General features: G+C 40.7%; 1 protein-coding gene and 1 pseudogene across 31 annotated transcripts in view; both read right to left on the minus strand.

Moving 5' to 3' along the window:
* Enox2 (ecto-NOX disulfide-thiol exchanger 2) overlaps nucleotides 1–23,201 on the minus strand; it is a 278,537-nt gene that overhangs the window by 79,867 nt on the left and 175,469 nt on the right. The gene's annotated exons all lie outside the window — the stretch shown is intronic.
* On the minus strand, nucleotides 191–14,065 carry Gm35210 (annotated as a pseudogene).

Here is a 23,201-nt window from a genome sequence, read left to right on the forward strand (position 1 = left end):
GTCTTTATATTGAACAAGTCAGGTACTGAACATACTCATTGTGTTAATGGTGCAGTTGACAGTGGTGGTGGCTAGAGTTGAGGAAAGAGACATGGAAAAGTAGTAGCATAAACCGAGCAACATCCTAAAGCTCTGTTGTGCACCCTTTTCCAAAGGTAGGCTGCATAAAATGTTAGTTGACAGCCTGCTGCTAATCAGTTGAAAGTTTTGCAAGCTCTCTTGAAAAAGAAAGAAAGAAAGAAAGAAAGAAAGAAAGAAAGAAAGAAAGAAAGAAAGAAAAGGACAGTCCTGTAGTTAATCCACAAAATGCTTTGCTTTATTGTTTCTGAAATCTTTCTAACATGTTCATGTCAACTTCTTTGCCATAGGACATAGAATAGAACCCAAGATAGACAGCATGAACTCCAGGTGGATTTAAAAGGGCTTGTCTGAACTCTGTTCTGCCCTGTACTCTCTATGCAGCAATTGCCCTTGTGTTTATCAAATTGCTTTGTCTTCCAGCCATGTAATTCTGTTCACTTGGAGTGGGGACAGGCAGATTTCTAGGGTCCACCGCTGAGATCTTCGTTTGGGTGGTAATGGAGAATCTGCCTTGTGATTAAGTAGCCTACTACAAATCTGAGAGTCACAGATTTCTTCATCTAAGAATAATACTGATAGCATCCTTTCCATGGGGCTGTACTGAAGATGACATGGGTGGTTAATATATGTTTTCCACACCTGAATCTATGCTTCTCTCCTAAAAGTAGACTGCTGAGCAACTGGAGCTATTTTCTCTTCTTCAGTTGATTGGTCTCTGAGATTATACTGTTGACATACTGGGCAAGGCCACTAAATACAGGGCTATGGTCTAGGTCAGGGAGGTGGAACCCTGGCCATGATAACTATAAACAAGTCAAGTGTTAAATCCTAGTGATAATGGGAACTTTGGCTTGAGAATTAGCTGCCTCAGCAGGGTCATTCTCAAATATTAAGGACGATGCTATATATACACAAACAGCCATGGGAGGCAGTGACTAATGGCAGGCTCTGTGTTGGGCCAGCAGCCCTGGCTCCTTCTGAATTTCTTTTTACCTTTTACCTCCATGAACAGCAGAAACAGAAGTTCTGAACTTTATTCCCATTTAAAAACAATCTGAAAATGATAGCCTTTACTATACAGAGTTTTCACATTACCCTCATCACCTTTCATGTTTCAAAAGAACTCATTTGTTTTTTCTGAAGACTGTTATCTTTGCATCAGCTACCAGCATGCAATTGGTCAGGACTACTAGAAAATTCTTAACCGTGCATTGTTTGGGGGATCTCCAGATATCTCTGACTCAAGGAAAAATACCTATATATTCATCTACAGTCTTCGCATTCGGTAGCATGCCAGATGTTGATAGTAAGACCCTATTGCTGGAAATACCCCATAATTTGGTCACAGGACATGCAAAAATCAAGCTAAAACGGTTTGTGAAGCTTCCTTCTTCCGGGCCAGTTTTTATAGGACCAAAGGTGCTATGTAGGCTGCTGTAAGAGAAAAGTCACCAATAACCTTACCCAACTGTGAACACCGTGAGCTATGATGACTAACAAGTGAGACCACCCAAGGGTGCAACAGTGGAATGAATGTCTTGTGCAGTAACCAACTGCTTTCTAATTGGATTTAAGAATGCCTTTACAGGAGAAAATACATAAATCTGACCAATAATCCATGATTAGGGAACCCATAGGCCTTAGGAATACACCTAACATTATTTTATTAAATGGTCTTAGTATCAAATTACATACTCAAAAAGTATCTATATCTATAAATTAGTTTAGCTCTCAGACTTCATTAATGAAGTTTCTTCGTGTATTGGACAATGATCAAATTGCAGAGACTAGGTGGAGGTGGAGGGCTCATCAACAAATGAGATAGCTTTAGCACACCTCCTTCCCACAGTTTAGACCCCATCACAGAAAATATGGAAGAAAGGCCGTGTAAGAGCTAGAGATCAGGGAGGACTTGAGTGCAACAGTGTTTTCTGAATATGATAGGAAAACTGCACTAATGGTCACAGTAGCTGGGATTGTCTGTCCAAAACAGGGACAAAATCAAGCCAGTCTACATTACATCATGGATGGGGAGAAGACCAAGGGCAGTCCTGTTTACCTATGGAATTACTGATCATTGAGAGCTTCTAGGGCAGTTTTCTTTAGGGGTGTGCTCACTTACAGGTTAATCATGATTCAGTGGATGGGCCGATATTCATACACACCACACACACACACACACATACACATTGTGCATAGTGATCTATAAAACAAAAGGATATGAAATCAGAATGGAATATGGAATTGAGGGAGTGGATTTGGGGGGAGTTAGAGTAGTGAGGGGTGAATATGTTAAAATGTTTTGTATGTATGCATGCAATTACAGAAGAATTAATAAAAAATATATGAGACCTCTCAACCTTTAATGCAAGACAGCTGAAGACAACTAAGGTTATAACAGCAGTTAAGATCACTCTAGGTTAGAATTGATTTCCAATCCTGGCCTACTACTATTTAGATGTGGAATGCTTGGGCAGGGAACTAAAGTCGTTGCACTTTACAACTCTAAAAATGAGGATCATAGCAGTACTTGTCTAATAGAGTAGTAGTACAAATTAAAGGAGAAAACATATAGAAAGATTTACTGACGTATTTAGCTCAATAGGATGGTTGCAGAATATAAGTAATTACTAGTGTAGTAACAGTTGTGAACTCTGCCTCTGCTATCTATAAAAATGGGTGTCAGAAGTGAGGAGTGGGGGGAATATTTTGATTCCTTCATGGAGAAGGGAGATGAAGATATCAGTGTATGAACCAGCCATCAATAATACCGGAGAATACACTTACAACATCATCTACAAAAGAACAGGATGGCTTTCCTGTAACATTGTCTTTATACCAAGAACATGGCCAGGAAGACCAACAAGACTAATAATATAAATTTCCCTCATCCAACTGATGCATTTTATTTTATGAATTTAAATTGTTATTTATTATAATGAGAGCTATAATCAATAGACACTTTGCACTGTATTATTATTATTGTTATTATTATTATGTGTGACATGTATGGAGGTGCACATGCATGGATACCAGAGTATAACTTTGTAGATTTTGTTTTCTCTTTATATTGGATCTGGGGCTGGTGCACCAAGCACTTTACATGATGAGCTGCCTTAGTAGTCCCATTGAGACATTTTAGAAATCTTGTACTGCCTGTCCTGAAAATATTTTTCTGTGTCACTCTTCTCCAGTTTATACCCACTTCCAGCAAAACAATTTCCAAAGCTCATAGTCTCCTAGAAGTATATCCACACTTTCTTTTTCTGACCACCCACCATCTGTGATGATAGAAAGGTAGAACCACTCACTGACACATCTTGATTATTTGTGATGATGATTGGAAGATTGCCGACAAGGATTGTCCTCTATTTCCAACTTTATAACAAAGACAAAGGGAGGTCAAGGGCATAATTGTGACCTTTGTCACAGAGGAAGCCCATTGGATCAACCTTTACTAGGAACAATTTGTATGCAAGTAAATTTTGTTGCCCATTTATGACTCTGAGGCAGTATTGCTAATTGTTCCTTACCTGGAAACTATCTCATATATGTCATATTTTGCCTTATCTAGCTCCACACCTCTTCTGAATGTTTTAATGCAGCAGCAACAGTAGAGGAAACGATGTGAGTTATTGACTTTCTGTCCTTTATATGCATGTTTGCTATAAGTTAAATTTTCTTCTTGAGTGACTCTCTAGGCCATTAAGTGATATTATCTTTTAATCCACTTGTATGTGTGCGTGCGTGTGTGTGTGTGTGTCTGTGCACGCGCGCGTGTGTCTGTTTGTATACGTGTGTGTTCATGGTTAATGTTATTAACATGGAGGAGAAATGAGGTAATAAAAATACAAGGCATCTAATTTGGCAGTGATGTCCAGAGCAAACCTTACAGGGATTGGTAGAGCAAATCTGATTTGAAAATGATTACAAAGGGTGAATTCCCTGTAAATAATGAATAGGAAAGAAAATCAGCCTGGGAGTATTTGCTTATCCACTTATTTCCACATGGAAGCCAAGCTCTAATTCCTGATAGTCCATGCTTACATGGTATCCAGACTGCCCAGAGTGAAACCAACCCAGGGTCAAAATTAATATACAAGCCTATCCATTTACTGCATTCTTTATCAGGTCCAAGACCAAGAAAAGCCGTAATTCTTTAGGTAACAATGAATAAATCCATGGTTATAGTTCAAGTGTCGAACATCCAATCCCCAAATGACTGCATAACTGTTCTTATCTCTCACTGAAGCTAGCTAATTGAGAGAAAGAAGGCAAAGTGAGAGTCAAGGCCATGTACATATTTGAAGATTGCAGAATTGTCCTGGAAAAGCATACCTTCTATGCTTATCGGCACTTCTGAGAAACTAACTGATGTGTTACTGGAGGCACCACCAGAGTAAACTGGTCAAGGTTTTTCTTTAATTAACATGCATCTCATTTTTAAGAGTAGTAAAGCTATTTCCATATATAAAATCCTATCTTTCTACTGGCATACATTGTCTTTTTCTGTTTTTGTTAATTTCTCTTTTTATTACCTATTCTTCAACTTAAACTCACTGAGTACACTGGCACTGACTTCTTTCAACTAGACATTGAATAGTTATAAAGGAATAAAATGTAGTGAAAATTGTATAGTCATGTCGTTTAAAAAAAAAATGAGTGTTCTTTTTTGTTCAAGTTCACCACATGTCCCTCCTTGACTCTTTGCATCCTCAAAGATGACCACTTGTTTGGATATTGTGTTAGTCATTCCTTGCTTATCTTCACAGTTCTATTACATATCTCAATGGGATCACTTCTGAAATATTTTTATCTTAATTCCTAAAGGATTCTTTAGCTGTTAAGTGCTAACTGCTTTTTTTTTTTTTTAGGGTTTCTATTGCTTTGAATAAAGACTATGGCCAACAGCAACTTGCGGAGGAAGGGGTTTATTTCAGTTTACTGGTCCACATTACAGGTCCTTTAATTAAAGGAAGTTAGGGTAGGAACTCAAGCAGGGCAGGAACCTGAAGACTGCAATTTTAGCAGAAGCAATAGAGGAGTGCTGCTTACTAACATATTGCTTATGTCTTGCTGAGATTGCTTGCTTATAGCACCCAGGAAAACCAGCCTGTAGTGGCACCACCTGCAGTGAACTGCGTCCTCCCACATCAATCATCAATAAAGAAAACGCACTACAGGCTTGCCTACAGGCCAATTTAATAGGGAAATTGAGGTTCAGGTGAGGTTCCTGGTCTCTAAACGACTAGCCTGAGTCAAGTTGACAGAAAACTAGTCAGCACAGTTACTTTGCTCTCACTCTGTCTGCTTCTTCACTCTCTAACCCTTCTTTCTCAGCTAGATCAGTAGTTTGCAATCTAGGAACAAACAGAAGTGCCAAAGATATCATTTAGCAGTAAATCCACATGTGAAGGCACTAATTCCCTAGTAATGTGGTTACTTTCCTTTTGCCTTTCAAGTGAATCCCAGCAGGGTGTGAATTCATTTACCCAGAATTCTAGGAGAGATTTGGGAACATAGGTAGCAGTGGGCTGGATTGCATGATGGCAGGACACAGTGTATTGCCTAATGTGAGTACCTTAGAAGACTGGAGTCAGAAGACAGTATCATTTACTACTTATGTAATCTTGAGCAAGTCACTAATGACTATGTCTCTGGGTCTAGGTTTTGTTTTTTTAAACATAAAAGCACAGACAACAATTACAACAATCTTACGGGGGTTGTTGAGATAGTTACATAGGAGATGTCAACTGTAAACAGATTTGGAAAGCTGTAAAGTACTGTGGGAATGTTAGTTATCAGTTGTGCTGTTGTTCTGCTACTGTTGATGGCATTGATAATATCAATTCTATTAAAGTCAAGGTAAAGGCTATTCAGGAATTTTATGAGCAAAGGCCTAATTTGCATATTAGTCTTTGTGGGCTTCTTAAAGAAAGCAAAACTGGCAATAACACGGTCAAACTTAAAATGTCTTTTCTTGTGCTATGTTTCTGGCCTATGTGGAAAATTTCCACTCTTATACTTGGTTTAATAACTATTATTCTTGCTCAGTCTGTGCATGTGCATGTTGTTTTGGCTCTGGCTGGTCTGTATAAGTACTAGGACAGTGCTGCTGTCTGAAACAGAAATGAATGTAAGATGTGCTTAGCACTTGATCACTTTGTGCCCGAGGAACCTTCTGCAAGACCTGACTTTTGCCTGTACGATAGGACGTAGCCATTTGTATAGCATTTCCAATTTGTTTCTTAAAGGAGAAGTGTCTCCTGAAAGATCTATGAGAAAACAAGCAAGCAGTGGTAAGCTGCTGCTTACCTTTCTGCAAAGGATATAATCAAATCTGCAAATGGGCAGAAATACACACAAGAGATGTTCCATACAACTGCTGGAAACTGTTTCCGTGAACAGACAGAAGTTTCAAACAATTCCCCACAGCAGCCTTGGGTGTTGAAGGAAGAGATTCAGACAATGGAGAGGAGTTATTGATCATATTCTTGAACATGGAGTTAGGGTACCTGCTTTGGTGCCCAGAGTGAATGAGAAAGGATGAAGAGCAGTCACGTACCCACACATGTTTCCCAGCGCTTGGGCCAGATAGCCACAGGCCCATCTGCTGCAATAAGTAGATAGACAGATGAATAAATATATAAGCAGATAAACAGAAAGACAGGACTAAAGCAAAGAGGACAGGCTGGCTGTTTGACCTCAGAGGTTGTTAGTCTCTTGCCCTCCGCCTAACAGCTGATGCCTGGAACAAATAAGCCAGCCCCATATGGCCCACAGAGGAGCCAGCATGGGGTTCCAGCTGAGTGACAACTGCAATTATGGCAACAAATGCCCAGGAATGAGTTAACACCAGTCAAAGAGGTTAATGAGGTAGGCAAGGGCTTTCACACAAATGCATAGGGAAAGAAGTTCAATGTAGCCAGGATGAGGTCCATTAATAAAGCCCAGTGATAAAATCTGCCACCATGCGTAAATTGGACTTTGCTACTTTAACTGTTCTAAATACATCGTCTGTGGCCTAGATGTTCATTTAGAAATAAAGCTTAAGAAGGAATAAAAACAATATTTTAAGATGCAGTATAAAAGGAGAAAATAGGAGAAGCAACGGGTAAATATTAGATTTCCAAACAAAGAAGGGAGGAAAAACAAAAGGCATGCATACAACTCTATTTGGAATATGTTCAAACAGCTTGTCGAGGCTAACAATTGACACATGAGAATAAATTCCCAGTCTCCATGTGTAGCCCAAGCTGCATTATTATGACACACTAGATTCTATCTGAGTACTAATGATAATGGGTGGTCGGGTAGCTAACCATGGCCCCCAATTACTACTGAGTGCCCTCTTCTTTGTGCCTACAAAACAAATGTCATCAATATTCCCTCATAGAGTGTTTTCTTATCAGCATTGTCCTCAAAACATCCCTGGAAAGCAGATCGATATTGATGAGCTCTGCTGAGGGAAACAGAAAGGCAGGGAGAGTTTAAAGAGTTTAAGTAAAAACGAGAACGGCTGGCACCACCATCACAGAACAGGCCTGGGGTTATAAAGAGAGCTGACATAGGGACTTTGGGGTTGTGATTTCAAGAGGGAACATTTAGGGACTGCAGTGAGTCCTGGTTTTCAGTCCCCTCTCAACTACGGTGAAAGGCATATAATCCGTCACCATTGCACTTGGCAAATGTATTGTAGCTTCTAGCACAGAACTGTGGAAGTGTTTTGCTTCTGAAGAGTACAATGTAACCTCAAAGATAAAATTTTACTTGTAAGAAGAGAATGATATACCTGAGTTCTGAAACCAGTATACTCCATTTGGATTGTTCTCTAGTTACAAATAAACGGACATATACTTATTGAGACACTACAGTACTGTTTTCTAGTGGCTGAGAGACATGGGAAACGCAGAAAACTCTCAGAAAGAATGAAGTCCTTCTCTAAGGGAACTTAAAAGGTAGCAGGAGGCAAATTTATGCAAAAGTAAAGGCCAAACAAGATTCCATAAAAAGCCCAAGTAGATTTTTTAGGAATATATAAATGACAAGTAATTATATGAATGCTTCTTGTAGAACTTGAATTGATGAGTGTATTAAAAACATATGCCAGAGTACATGGACTGATAATAGGGCTGGCCCGAGCAGGTGAGCTGTTAAGGCTAAGCCTGTGTTAACTTGGGAAGACAGATGAAGGTTAAATGGAACCAGGATGGAGGTATCTGGTTACCTGAATGTGATTATATCATTTTTTGAGTCAGACTCCACTGATAGGTCTTGCTTTCCCAGGGGCGTCACTTCTCAGAGACAAGCAAGCTTAGAAGTCATTTGGTAAGAAATATTTCTTAACTCTGACATGAGCAGCTAGGTGGAAAAGATGAACAGGCATTTGCTTTGGGAGCAAAAGGTGCTGAGCGTAATGCCCATCATCTCCGGGAGATTATGCTATATAATATAGGCAGATGGAATCACTGTAGCTGCTTGTTATTTCCAAGGGGTCAGAGTCCAGAGCTTTTTATCCCCAAATGTCTGGTTTTCAATCTGGCTATATCTTGAAATCTGTTTTGAATACAACCCAGACAGGAAAGTTCTGGCCAAGCATGCAAGGACTAACCTTCAAGCACAACAGAACACTAGGAGAGCAGCCTGACCTTTGCAATAAAATTAATTTGATGCTTACAGTCTAACCTAAAGTCTGTAGTCTTTATTCAATGACAGAGTCACAAAGCAATTTAGCAGGGATTATTAAAGTCCAGTTAAGCTCATCAGAGAGGAGAATTGAGGTTGATGTATTTCAGGATACCAGTACATTGGTCGAACTATGAGGGAATGGAGCTAGACTTCTAGGAATAAAGTATAACAGACTGCATGTTTATATATGTTTGGTATATAATAAGCACCTATCAAGAACTGATTTATGGAATGAGGCTAATGAGTGAGGTGAATGAATGTCTGATACCTAGCCAAGCTCTTCTCTACCACATACAGACAAAACTTCAAGCTTAATAAGTTTCCTACATATGTCGAATATTTAGCAAGTATCAGAGTTTAGGGTGAGAATCGAAGGTGCACTGGATGGGGACTGCACAATCATGGCACTGCTCTGCATTATTTTTCCTACGCCAGCTGGTGTTAGTGAGTCTGTAGCAGGAGTCTCTTGTTTTTTTATTAGATATTTTCTTTATATACATTTCAAATGTTATCCTGAAAGTTCCCTATACCCTACCCCCGCCCTGCTCCCCTACCCACCCACTCCCACTTCTTGGCCCTGGCATTCCCCTGTACTGGGGCATATAAAAACCAAACAACACAAGGGATAATAACATATAAGGAATGATGAATCTTCCTCAAATGGGCTAAGAGAACCTCCACAGGACAACCCTGTTGGGTTCCCAGAAAGCCTCTGTAACAGTAGTACCAACTAAGCACTACCCAGGAGGAATTAGCATTCCAATCACTGCACTCAAGGGCCTATGACTACATGCAGAGAAGGAAAGCCTGCTTGACTTGATTTAGGCAATAGAATAATGTGGCTTTTAAAAACTGATGTTCTTTATTTGAACATTCATTACAATGATTCATCTCTACGGTTTCTTCACCAATGATATTTACATTCCATTAGCAAATATAATTCCTAGAGGATGATATGGGATTAAAAATTATCCAATTTGTTTCCATCATAGGCATAGAAGGAATCCTTCAATGCAATGGTCTGTGTTTGCATTACTCTATTCATGTCAGTAAGTTTATTTTATTTTATTTTGTTTTTTCTTTAAGCAACTACTTTTAATCTACTTCTCGGAAGTGGTCATGGAAGTAACATCTTTCTGGCTTCTGTGGCAGCTTTTCCTTGACCCATACCGGCAGTGAGTAAGCCCCATAGGCTGGGCTTAGAGGCACAAGCCTGTAACACTAGCTACAGGAGGCTGAGGTAGAAGTCAAAGTTCAAGGCCAGCCTGGGCAATTTAGAGATCCCACTCATTTCAGTGTTCTACCTAACATGGCTTCATTCCTTCTCAAACCTTCTTTGAATACAACCACAAACACTGCTTGAAGTTTTCCTGAATTTTCAGTGACTATAAGATGTCTCATGAACTGAGAGGCCTACTCATAACTATTCTTATGACCTGAGTTAGGTACCACATAGTTTTGTCACTGAAAAATGGATTACAAAGAAACAGCTTTGTTCATAATTTTCTATCCATGGTATTTCTATTTGACTTCTGCCTGGTGCGGAAACTGGAGAGGGGAGATCAGTTCTGAGGAGGTGCTTGCTTTTCTGCCAAGAATGCCTTCTGTTGATGAACAGTTATCACCCTCCCAGGAGCTCTAACCTGCCTTCCTGCCTCCACTATGTTAGTATATCTACCTCAGTTTCTGACTCTGAGGAAGGGTCAGGCCAAACAGAGGGAACACTAGTGGGCCCCAGCTTCCTTTCCACTGTCCAGTCTACCACATCAATCTCTTCATCTTCAGAACTGCCAGGAAGTGGGTCCAGCTGTTCAGGGTTGGCAGACACTTCTCTGACTGCCTTGGGAACAGGACACAATACGTCATCCATACTTAGGGACACTTCCAGACCTATCTCTGCCCAGTCTGAGCATGGAGGAGAGAGATGATTATAAGATCTCTGTGAAGGGTCAGAGGAGTCAAAGTGGAGAAGTTTTTCTCCCTGACCATCCAGTGGCTGGGAGCTGGTAATTTCAAGGTCTGGAGTCTAAGAGCCTCTTAGTGAAAGTGCCTCTCTACTCACCTCAGAGAGCATGGCAAGGGGGCTAAAGGGCTCAAATGATTCTGTGTCCTCAGAGCCCATGACAAGGGGACTAAAGGGCTCAACTGGCTCTTTGTTCTCACTAACTGGTTCCTTTTCCAATCCTGTGAGGTTTCTGGGCCAGAGTTCCATGTCTGGCAAACACCATTCTTTCCCTTCAATCCAATTCTTTCCTGTTTCTCCCAGGTGATAACTTGGGGGTTCTGCAGCCTTCAGCCCCAGGACTCTCCAAAGAACCTACTGGTGGCTCAACATCTGAGTCACATAGCATAAAATCCAAAATCTCTTCCAGTTCACTGGTAGCTGCGGCACTTGTGATTCAATATTGCTCAGCCTCACAAGGTTTGGACTGGACCCAAACTCTGACTTCACCACAGGGTGGTCTGGGGAGTGGCTAGCAGAGAGCAGAATGTCTTGAAGCCTAGGGCTCTCTGGGGAGTCCTGACACAGTTGTATTCTAGCAGGTATTTCCTGCTCATTAACTGAGGACAGCAGAGTTCCAGAAGGCTCTTCTACATCTGAGGGTTCTAGGATCTGGGGGCTATCTTGAGTGTTTCTGAGGGGAGGCTCCTATACCACCTCCCAGCAGGTACCATTGACAATCTTCCTATGTTTTACTCTTCCAACCTGCCCCTCCTCTACAGAGCTGGAGGTAGGGGCTCTGAATTCAGGGCTCTGCTTCTTGTTTCCACTCGTCTTCCCAACATCAGGTGGGGCTGGAGTGCTCTGTAGAGGACTGACTTCCCCTGGTTTCTGCTTATCCACACCCTGTGCTGCTTTACTTACAGTTCTCTGCCTCCAAAGACGCCGGCCAGGGGATGTGGGCATTGAGCTGGGACCACTTAATATGCTGGAAGGTGTAGATGTATAGACATGGGGTGAAGGCTTTGAGCGACTCAGCCTGACCTTTCTGGGCAACAGTTGCTCATCCACAGAAGGGTACAAGCTGGGAAGTGCTGTAAGACCAGGGTTACTCTTGTTTTCCTTGGGTCCTTCTCTCTGGCTTGATGGAGATGAGCTGCTTTCTTGAGTCAGGCAAACTCTGGCTTTCTTCTTGAGCTGAGTCTGACAAGCTATCTGCATTTGGCAGGTTGGTCTTTTGGTGAGGCCCCTCTTCTTCCCCTAAGGACCTCAATCTCACTGCCCCAAGAGGACTAGGAGTCTGGGTGACAGGCAGTAGAGTTTGGGGGCGACTCTTGGGTCCCACCACTCTGGCAGAGATTGGTGCTGCAGTTGGTGGTTGTAAGCACTCTGTTTAGTCTTCGGCTCTGTGGAGCCTTTACTAACTTCCCACCCTCTAGCTGAAGGGTTTCCAGCTCTGACACTCGGAGCTGACGGGCAGCAGACAGCACATCCTGGGCTTCTTCCTGAGATACTTCCATCTCTGACGTATACAAGAAGTCCACAAGCTTCCTTAGTGTCTGGATCTTTAGGCCTCCCATCTCCAGTACAACCTTCCGACCCCAAACTGGCCTTTCCTGCTCCAAGCGTTCTGTGAAGAAGGGACTGCAGGCAGACAGGATGCAGCTGTGGGCTGGGATAGCCTCACCCTCTGCCTGCAGAAGGGCATCACCAAACACACCGCTCTGCTGCTGGTGATGAAGCTGTAGAAAAGCTACCTGGAGGAACCGGGGGTTCCTGTACAGGATTTTGGAACTGGCAGGAGAGCACATGTTGTATTTAGTTAATAAACCTTCTAGGTTTTCCTGATTCAGATTCCGTACAACTGTGCGTTACTTTCCGGTACCGTTAGTACCATTAGTTTTCTGTCAGGTAGCACTGAAGAGTCCAAATAGTTCATATCAAAACTGGAATTGTTCTGCAGTAGAATTTGTTCCTGTTGTCCTCACTTTCCTCCGGTCCTCGTGTCTGCTTGCTTGGTCTCCTCCTAATGTCCAGCCTCAAGCCTCAAGGTTGAGCCAAGCAGCAGAGGTTGGCCCTACAGCCTCAGCGATCCCCTCCCACTCCAGAAACAAGAAAAGGAGGATTAGTGGGGAAATGGCGGCACAGAAGGCCCTGCAACGCAGGTCAACCCCGCACGCCTGGGGCCCCCAGGTCCAACTTCTTTGAAGAGGGCTCTTAGGCATGAGGGGTGCTGGGAATGGAGCAAGGTGCTAGCGGAGGCCTGAAATCAGGGCTGGCCCTCTCGGTCACCGCTGGCTTTGTCCACACGGGTTCTGTAGTTTCTCCTTGGCGCCCTCGGGCGGCTGCGGGTCTCCAGCACCCACATGACTGGGAGTGATGATGACGAGGGTCTGAGGCCACGCGGCCCGGCTAAACACCGCGCGCTGCCAGCCTCGCCAGTAAGTTCATTTTTAATAGTTAAGGTTTATGGCATTCAATTTCATTTATCATCACAGAATAAGTACACATTAAACATCAAAGAGATAGTCCAGTTTTGAGTAAGGGACCCTCCTCATTTGTTCTCCAGGAACTGAACATTTCTCAGCCTGAGAGCACTTTTGTAGCCCAGAAACACTGCTGATTTTGTACCTTTCTAAGAGATTTTTACCATTAGTGTGACTCTCTTAATGGAAAATGGAATTTTGTCTTCTATGAATAGTCAAATAGGTACCTGAAAGATTTCCCCTGCTAGGTTGTGAAAACTCCTAATGGCAGGGAAGGTATGTAATGTACTTCAATTATGCAACCCCTCCCATCATACAATGATCAAAACGGCATTGCAACTCTATCATATTTTTTTCAATATGATGACACTCTTGACTACATGATAATGCCTGACCATAATTGTGGGTCTCACTATTTGTTGTCTTTAAAATTAGACAACAAATTTTGTTGTGAAATTTTGCATATTTTTTTCTTCAAGTTAATCTTACTACTATTTCCATGATTATTTCTTCCACCACTAATTATACTTAGTTAATATAAGAATTAATAAATTATGAGGACTCTTTTGGCAAACTTGTTTGATTTTGCCTAAAACATGTTTGCAAATCACTATGGGTAATACCACAGAGGTCAGGAATATAGTTTAAAATACTCAAACATCAGCATGACATTGGCAAACAAACATAAACAGACACACTTTATCAATGGAGACAGTTCTGGAAGATACTCTTGCTATGATGTCACTGCAACATGAAACAACCTAGAGAAATAGCAGGGTGCACTTGGTGACAAGGGATCACTTAGAGATCTTCTAGAAATGCCTCCTTACCAACCAGTATCAAAATTATTTCAATACATTTAAAGATTTATTTTATTATTTCTTTCTAAATTATGCAGATGAGTAGTACGTGTGAGTGCAGGTGCCCTCAAGGACAGCTGGATTCCTGGAGCTGGAGTTACATGACTGGGAGTTGGCAGATGTGAGTGCTAGAAAGCAAACTCAGGGCCTGTAGAAGAGCAGCATGTGTTTATAACCATTTGGCCATCTCTCTGAGTGTGTGTGGGTGGACAGGGCTAAGAGACTCAACAAGTAATACAGGCTGTTGTCAATACACTTGCTTAGCTCTCAGCAATTGAGAGAAGACCCTATTGCTGAAGATACCACACACTTTGGACACAGGACCTGGAGGAATTGAGCTGGGACTGATCCTGTAGCTTCCTCTCTGAGGACAATCCAAATGGGGTAAAGCATGGAGAGAGGACAGAAGAAGAGGAGGAGGAAGCCATGATGGAGCAGAACTACATTGCCAGGAGCAACTGCAAGTAGCAAGGGGTCTTACAGCTGGGGAATAAGTTAGTGTAGTGTTAGATCTGTCCAATCTAGACTTATAGCTTATAATTATAATAACTGGATTGTGGGTTTTTTATACGGGCTTACTGGGGTTGGAAATTACAGCAACAAATAGTCTTGCCCAGTTGTAGAGCCTACAGACACAATAATGACAGGCCTGGACAGATATCCAATAGTATAGTAGGGGCACTTTCATCTTGGTTGTAACCAATAGCTATTTAAGTGAACTTCGGGCCTATTCAATAGAAAGATTCATGCCTAGTACTATAAACCTTGGCAATCACCTATGACTGAAGATATGACAGGCCCCAGAGGAGAACTACTAGTTTCCTAAAGCAATGTCCCATTTAACTGCATTATAAGTATTTATTCTTATACCAACAGATAATTATCACTTACCTCTCATCAAAGAAAAGCTTCTTACTACAGCAAAGAGGGACCATTACAGGGATCCACAAACCAGTCAAAATGAAGAGAACAATTGGCCATGGTGCCCTACCCCCAACAGACATATCTACAGCACATTTCCCACAGCCAAGATTCAGGGAACATAATGGAACAGGGGGAGCAACAATTTTAAAAGCCATAGGACCAGAATACCTACTGAGAGACAGTGTGTTCTAGATATGACAGGGAAGCCATGCCATTGAAATTTATTCTTTTCAATTTGTGTGTGTGTGTGTGTGTGTGTGTGTGTGTGTAACTGTGATTACAGAAGAGGTCATGAATTTGAGAGGTAGGGAGGCACAGAAAGAATTATCATGGGGAAAGAGACAGGTAGCAATGATGTACAATACTCACAAAATCATTGAAGAAATAAAAAAGGGTGAATTTTTTAAAATGTAGTAGTTATCATGTGTATATTAAAGAAAAGCTCAGAAGCATCACACACATCTTACCACCTAGGATACCTAGGTTGGAAGCTTCACACACAAAAGAAGTCAGAGGATGCAGTAATTAATAGTTTCAAATGGCATGCCAGAGAATAGTGCAGAGAAAGAAGACCCACCAGAAGTCTTTGTTAGTTTCAAGAAAATACTCCAGAAATAACCTCTTTACCCTTCATCAACTGCAATAAAAGAACTTCAACAAAGCAAAGCTTTTTCCTAATGGGATTTCCTCATGAAGCTGGGGTTTCCTGTGCAGGATCAATGCTTCAGAGTTTACAGTGAAAGTGCAGCTGGGGCGTTCATGACACAGAAGAGCTCTGCCATGCATGGCTAATGAAGAGGATGATAGAGAAGTAAGCTAAAGGAATCTCCACTTTTCATGTCTCTTTCTATCTCTTGCTATGTTGCATCAGCTTCAAGTGAAAAGATGTCATACTGGAGATTTCACCCAAGTGCAACAGACCAATGGAATGCCTGCACATTCGTACAAATGATCTTTTCAAGAAAGAAGATGTTCTATCTTTCAGTTAGTCTGAAGGTCAGGGGTATTTCATGCTGGTTACAGTTGAAAAACATGTATTATTTTCAACAGTTTAGTCTCATTCCCCCTTTCTTTCCAGATCCTCTCTAATGACTGGCAGTAGAATAAGATTCAATCTGATGATGATTTAAAGGTCTGTGAGTGGTCTTTCTTTCCTTGGCATGCAACATACTTCAAAGAAGCAACTGTATAATTACAGAGGAAATGAATTCTTTTCAAAGGGATGAAGACCTTTTCTCAGATACCAGAATGAAGAATTAAGCCCTCTAACTCCATCTCATGATACAGGCCTCTGGGTTGAGAGGAGTTTCTGGTGGTAGGTAGAATTGCTCACTAAACCAGCAGGCAGTCATTGGGCCAAGAGTAATTCTTATGTTCTACTCATTAGATAAAAGCACTACATTAGGTAGGCTAGAGTGGGCAAAGGGAAGACAATTAAAATAAGATTATAAAAAACATACAGATCCAAAGTATATGTCAAAATACCTGATGTGCATACCTATACATACTAGTTACAACTTACCAAGTACATGCTATGTGCTTATTATGGTGCTAAGTATTCTGTATGCATCTAACCATTCTGGCAACCTTATAAGGTAGATAATACTATGATTCTCATTTTATTGAGAAGCAAACCAGGTCACTCAAATTGAAGTAATCTTATCAATGTCTCCAAAAGTAGTAACAGAAGCCAGTACTGTCATTTGGCCCCTATGTGTCAAGAATTGTGTTTGGTAAATTAGTTATGCTGAAGTCTCACAGCACTCTTCAGTTGTATGTATACGTCATTTCTATTTATAGGTAGGGTGTGTGTGTTTGTGTGTGTGTGTGTGTGTGTGTGTGTGTGTGTGAGAGAGAGAGAGAGAGAGAGAGAGCAAGAGCGCATTCACATGAAGGTATGTGTGTAAATGTGCATGTGTATGCAAGGTAGATGGATGGATAGATAGATAGATAGATAGATAGATAGATAGATAGATAGATAGATATTGATTCTAAGAGGTAAAGTAACTTACTCAAGATTACATAGAAGTAAGTGCCAGAGGATTAAAATCCAAGCTCATGTTTAAAAAGTCCATGCTTTTTGGCTGAGGAGATGGCTTAGTGGGTAAAGAGCTTTCTGTATCAGTATGAGGACATCATTTTGGATCCCTAGGACCCATATAAAGGTAGACACCACAGTATACTTAAGTGATCCCAGCACTCCTACAGCAAGATGTGAGATGGAGACAGAATTCCCCGGACACTTACAGGCCTGCTAGCTTCACACATGCAGCAGTCTCCATGCCTAACAAGGTGTAAGGAAATGACTGACTCCAAAAACTGTCTTTTGACTTAAACATGCATGCCATGCCCACACCCATACCAACCTAAAGATAGAGAAATACCCAGAGAGTTCTTAACCTACGAATTTTGCCATATCTACTGCAATTTGATAGTGTTCCAATATAAATCAACTGGTACAGGCAGGTGGATGGAAAAGTTGAAAGAACCTGGATATTTTTTCATTAAGAACATGAAAGCCTGTACAGTTGAGTAGGAATTATATCCTATTTTCGCCAATGTTACAGGCCATAGAAAGGTTAGCAAAAGATACAGGGAGAAAAGAAGTAACTAACATCTATCCCTTTGTCCCAAATCTACAAGAGGATGGGAGATCATTCAGAACATAAGCCAGAGCTAGTAGAATACTATAATATATGCGACTTACTTTTATCTCAGTACTGTTGCTCTCATCTCCAAATTCACCTCGTCTGCTCTGTGAAAAACTATTATGGGCCCTTAAATACATTCCCTTTACTGTCTGGCAGAGCTTTCAGTTTTGTCAGTAGAGGGTACTAGACAGATTCTCTTCAGTAGGAAAAGATTTCTTTTTGGTTTCTGTAATGGAGGCACTCAGTATCTTCAGTAGGCAGTTTCAACAGCTCAAAAAGTACTGATTTCTGCAGGGCATGAAACTTTTCAAGAATGCAGGTCCGGGAATGATGGTTATCAGGGCACCCAGCGGCCAAATGCTTTTTCTAGGACTCTCCAATCAGAGGGTTTAGTATTAGAGTACCTATAGTGGGATAACCCCCCACCCCATGAGACCAGGTTCTTATAGCATGTGGAGGAGGGATTTCTCAGAAGTCTTACAGTGCAGAATTCCAAAATATCTTGCTAAAGCTGTGCTACAGCAGTTCTGCTGCCAATCACTGAGCCTTGACTGGGCCCTTTCTTGTAAGATCTAGATCTTAACACAGGGGGAAGGTTTTACCCCTAGGTCTTGTAGCTCAACTGTCACAATAGTTGTGCCTTATATGTTAATAGTATACTGTTCGTAGATACTTTTGCTTCTTAATAGGTAGTCCTGTTGCAGCTAATGTTTATGGTGAACTTGTGTTATTTGTATCACTGTGTGTGGTTTCTCTACTGATTTTCCCCAGGCCAATGTAATGAATTCCTTCCCCTCCCTCTCAGTGTTCATTATTCTCAAGGCAGAGATGCTTCTAGGAGACAGTGTGGACTGGGAGGGTGATATGCTCCTAGAGATGAGGTCCAAAGAGGAAATAAGGAATTAAGTGTCTCATCCCCTGTCCTGGGAGGGGCTGGGGATTACTTGTTTGTTATTTTTTAAGAAAATAAAGTAGTTACAACATGTGTGGTTTCTTGGGTGCTGGAACTTGTTCAATGAAGATAAAAAAACAAAACAAAACAAAACAAAACAAAACAAAACAAAACAAAACAAAACAAAAAAAACCCAACCTCGTCAGACAGGAAAGGCAAGCGGAGTCTGAGGAACCCAAGGGCCAGATGACTCAGGTGGTTTCTGATCCCTTTCAATTCAATTGTAGAAATACTAGAAGTTACACAGGCCAGGTTTTCTACAGCACATAAATATTTGTCATGACAGCCTAAAATTATTGCTATCCTTAGTAAAATAACCAATACCAATCAGGATTTTTGGTGACTGACAGGACCTCTCTTCAAAGCTCAAGGCTCATTAAGTTCCCTCCAATCAAGAGATCAATTCCTTTCACTTTTTTTTTACACCTTACCTTCACTTAGAAACATGTAACGATGTTTAGACAACAGAAAGAGTCATGTTGAATTAAAAAGAAACACTTCTGAAGCTTCAGCACAGAGCTTAGCAGCTCAGAGTTTGCATGCCAGCATATTTTACAAGAATTATAAGGAGAAATGGTTTGTATCACTGACAGAATACCATCATAATTTTCATATTACTCATGGATTTGTACAGCTGAGTTCATTTTTGCATAAAATGTTTTCCAAAACACTTGGTAATTAACCATTAAGTTTCTACTTTTATATTTTTTTGTCTCCCTGTTCTGACTAGCTTATATAACAAATGATAAATGGAAGAATATAGATAAATAGATATGAATAAGGAAATGTAAATGTCAAGGTCTGGTCATGAACTAAAATGTTCTCTATATGTGACACAAATCAATCTCTGGAGTATTTAGGAAGTATTGGTACAGACTAAATTTAAACACACAGAAAGCTTCATGGTTAATCAGTCTGCTCATTCACTAGGAGGTTTCTCCTCCATAACCCATGTACAGTACGAGCAACTGCATTAGAAAGCAATAGCACCTTCCACTAAAGGGTGTTTAGACAGAGTCCCTACAAATACTCATAGTCTTAGAGACTTCCTTGGTTCTCTGGATAATGTAAAACATGGGTTTTTGTGTGCAAGTGACAGTCCGGATCAGCACAGATGAAGGAGATAACTCAGAACTATTTTGAATAGTACTTCTGTCCTCCAACACTAAGCCCCTGGAGTTCCAGAAATTTATTATAACTATAGCTTCTGTTTCTCCTCGAATAGAGAAGTTCACTCGAATCTTGACTCTAGTTCAAGGTCTAGGAAATCTCCACTGGTTTTTTCCCCTCCTTCATTTCATAAAGATGAAGTCTGAATGTGGAGTGGGTAAAAGGCTATTGCTTCAGAACACTTTGATGGTTTAGACTGCAACAGCAGATGTGGACAGGAAGAAGGTGACATGTAGGAGTTTCGTGTTCGAGCTTTTACTTCGTCGTAAAGTTTCAGAAACTCGAATGTGGCCAGAGGCATTCCTGACTTTGTATCAAGAATTATAGATAAGGTGAGGTTGTAATTTCTTCATATTCAATTACCCTGTAGTAATTGCATATATTATTAAAGTTCCATGTGAACTTTTTTAAAAAAAAAAAAAAGAGGAAAATAAAAAAGTCTGTGAAGTAGATTTCAACCAAAGACTGCAGTTTGCTTACTTGTGCTGTAATGTTAAGCAAAGGAGGCTGATATCCCAGGTGTCTTGAGAACCAAGCTTATTTCCTGGGGTAAGGGTCAACATAGGAAACATTACTAATTACTTCTTTCCTGAGTTGAAACCAAAATGGCTAAAGATATGATATGTCACACTTTTAATTTCTCCTTGAAATGAGAATAGTCTAACTTCATACTGCATCATCATCATCTTTCTAGGAAAATCTTTCTTACCAAAGCAAACTTACCTATACCTACAGATTAAACTATGGTGACAGAGGTCATAATAACTGAAAAGGGTCAAAGAATCCAAAATAATATGACCAGAATGACCTTAGCTAGAAACTGAATGTCAAGAAGAATGTCAGTGGTTTTTTTTTTTTTTTTAAGCTCACAAAGATGGGTACACTCCATAAACCAGTTTTCTGACTTCTTATAGTATGTCCAAAGAAAATATTTCAAGGAGTCTTAAATTTCTCAAAAACTGCCCAATTCTGTTTATAAAAGGGCTACATGGTGGGGGCAAAGTGGCTTACATGCTTAGTCTGGGACATTACCTGTGATTCTTAGATCTGCAGTGCAACAAGGTTACCTGAGTTTCCTTCACTCCTTTGTCTTTGCATTGAGTTCCAATTGAAGGTGCAGTTTCTTTTTTTTTTTTCTTTTAAAATTTCATGTGCATGAGTGTATTGACTGTGTGCATGTCTATTAACCATATTGTGTTTATGATGATGCAATTTTAAAAAAGCAGTTGGATATATCTAAACTATAAATTTTATTTCTTGCTAAGAGTTCAATATTGTATGTGCATACTATTCAAGCATGCATTGGCACATATGTGCACAAAAACATACTCATGAAATGCTTCTAAATTAAATAACTTTCAGCCCATGCTAATTTTGCCATCTAAGATATTAAATGATACCTAATGTTCTGGACACTTCATGGTAGTCAACTAATAGAATATATTAGTTTTAGGATTCTGGGAGCCAAAGGCAACTCATGAGGATTTTGAGCTACACAGAGCCAGATGTCTGAAACCCCTAACCATGGATATTTTGAGGACTTGACAACAGCCAAGGCAGGGCACTTGTGCAGCAGCTCTCCCATCATAAGGAGCCATTCAGAAGTGAGGGGTGTGGGTGGAAGGTGGACAGGAGTGAGCTAAAGATAAAAAAAAGTTGAAGAGGGTCTTCAAGAGAATTGACAGTGTTTCAAAGGTTCACAAAGGGCTGTGGGATGGACTCAAGATGCTGGTTAGCTAAGTGTGATTTAGGGGGAAAGAGGACCAGAGAGACATATTATAGACATGGTAGTAAGTACTGTGTTTCTACTTGACAGAGGCAGGTTAAAGTCATCAGGAGTTATCTTTAAGAAAGTTTTTATAAGTATATATTAATTATACATAGTAACAGGTTTCATTATACACACACACACACAAACACACACACTGCATTTTGAACATACTAACTCTTCATTACCCTTTCTTGTCCCCATTCCTGCGGATTCTCACCAGTCCTCTTCCATCTAGTCCCCTTTCTACCTTTATCACTTTTAATTTTATTGTAGATGACAATTAAGGTTAATCTTGGTTGTCGACTTGGATCTGGAATCAACTAAGAAACAAGCTTCTTAGCTTGATTAGGTTAACTGATTTAGGAAGACTGTTGTAAATGTGGGTAGCAACTTCTGATGCCAGCCCAGATGTAAGGTTTATATTACTCAGGGTTCTCTATGATATAGAACCGAGGGAATGACTATGGTCCATGTAGTCCAACAACGGCTGTCTCATGACAGGCTAATATAGTAACCTAATGAGCTTTATTAGGCTTCCTTTCAGCATTTGTCTTGAGATGTAAATTTACTCCTTCAGCCTCTATTGTAATGCCATATCCCCGAATGCTACCCAACTGTTCATGAAGCTGGAACGTACTCATTTTCCTGACAATTTAAACCAGTGCTATTCACCCTTCCTAATGCTGCAACCTTTTAATACAGTTCCTCATATTGTGGTAACCATGAAGTTATTTTTTTGCTCCTTCATAACTGTAATTTGGCTACTGTTATAAATCATAATGTGACTATCTGATATGTAGGATACTCACAGGTTGAGAACCACTGAACACTGTCTGGAAACACTGTACAGTGTAAAGCTGTTGACTGATGGGGATAGATTACTTCTTTGTGAAGATGGCAGAAATTGTAAGATATACAAACTGATAGCTTTAAACCCCGTAAGTGCCAGCTTCCGAATGAATGGAGGGGTGAAATTCTTTCGAGTTAGTGGATTAGAGGAAGTCTTGCCATTTTAGAGCATGAGAGTAAAACTGATACATCCACTTACAGCACTTCAAATGTGTAACCTAAACCACCTGATGCAGGAAAGCCTAGTCACTGAGAAGCCGAGGACCTAGGGAAACTTGTTTTCAAGCTTCAGCTTTGACACAAAACCTACTGCATGTTCGCGACGGTCAGGTCACTTCCTTTCTTTGGACATTAGCATCCTCACCTATTAGATGAGAGTTTACTCTCTGCAATCAAAGTGATCTTCGCCTCTAATATTTTATAATTTTATAATTCCTGGTACGCTTTCTTTCTTGACATTTATTTGCAAGGGCCATCTTGCCACTCACATGATTTAAGTTTTTGGCAAATTGCAGACGGCCTTAAATAAAAATTTCCCCTTGAAGAGGGGAAAAGAACAGGATGTTGGAACTGAAATGGCTCATGTCAGGTGTGACCTTTTAAATTCAGAACAGCTCTCTAGTGGTTCATTAACTCGCCCCATGGGAAGCCCAGCAAGTGAGTATGATTACAAAAGGCCCCAACTGTGTATCCAGAGAGAGCTGCCCTATTGCCTACTGAAAACAAAGTGGCTTCCTCTTTGTGCTGGCACTGGTCAGCTCTTAGATCAGGAAGCATAAGATTCTATTAGGGAAAGAATTTCAGCCAACTCAGCGAAATGCTGTGCC

Source organism: Mus musculus, chromosome X, assembly GCF_000001635.26.
Source record: "Mus musculus strain C57BL/6J chromosome X, GRCm38.p6 C57BL/6J".
Classification (NCBI taxonomy): Eukaryota; Metazoa; Chordata; class Mammalia; order Rodentia; family Muridae; genus Mus; species Mus musculus.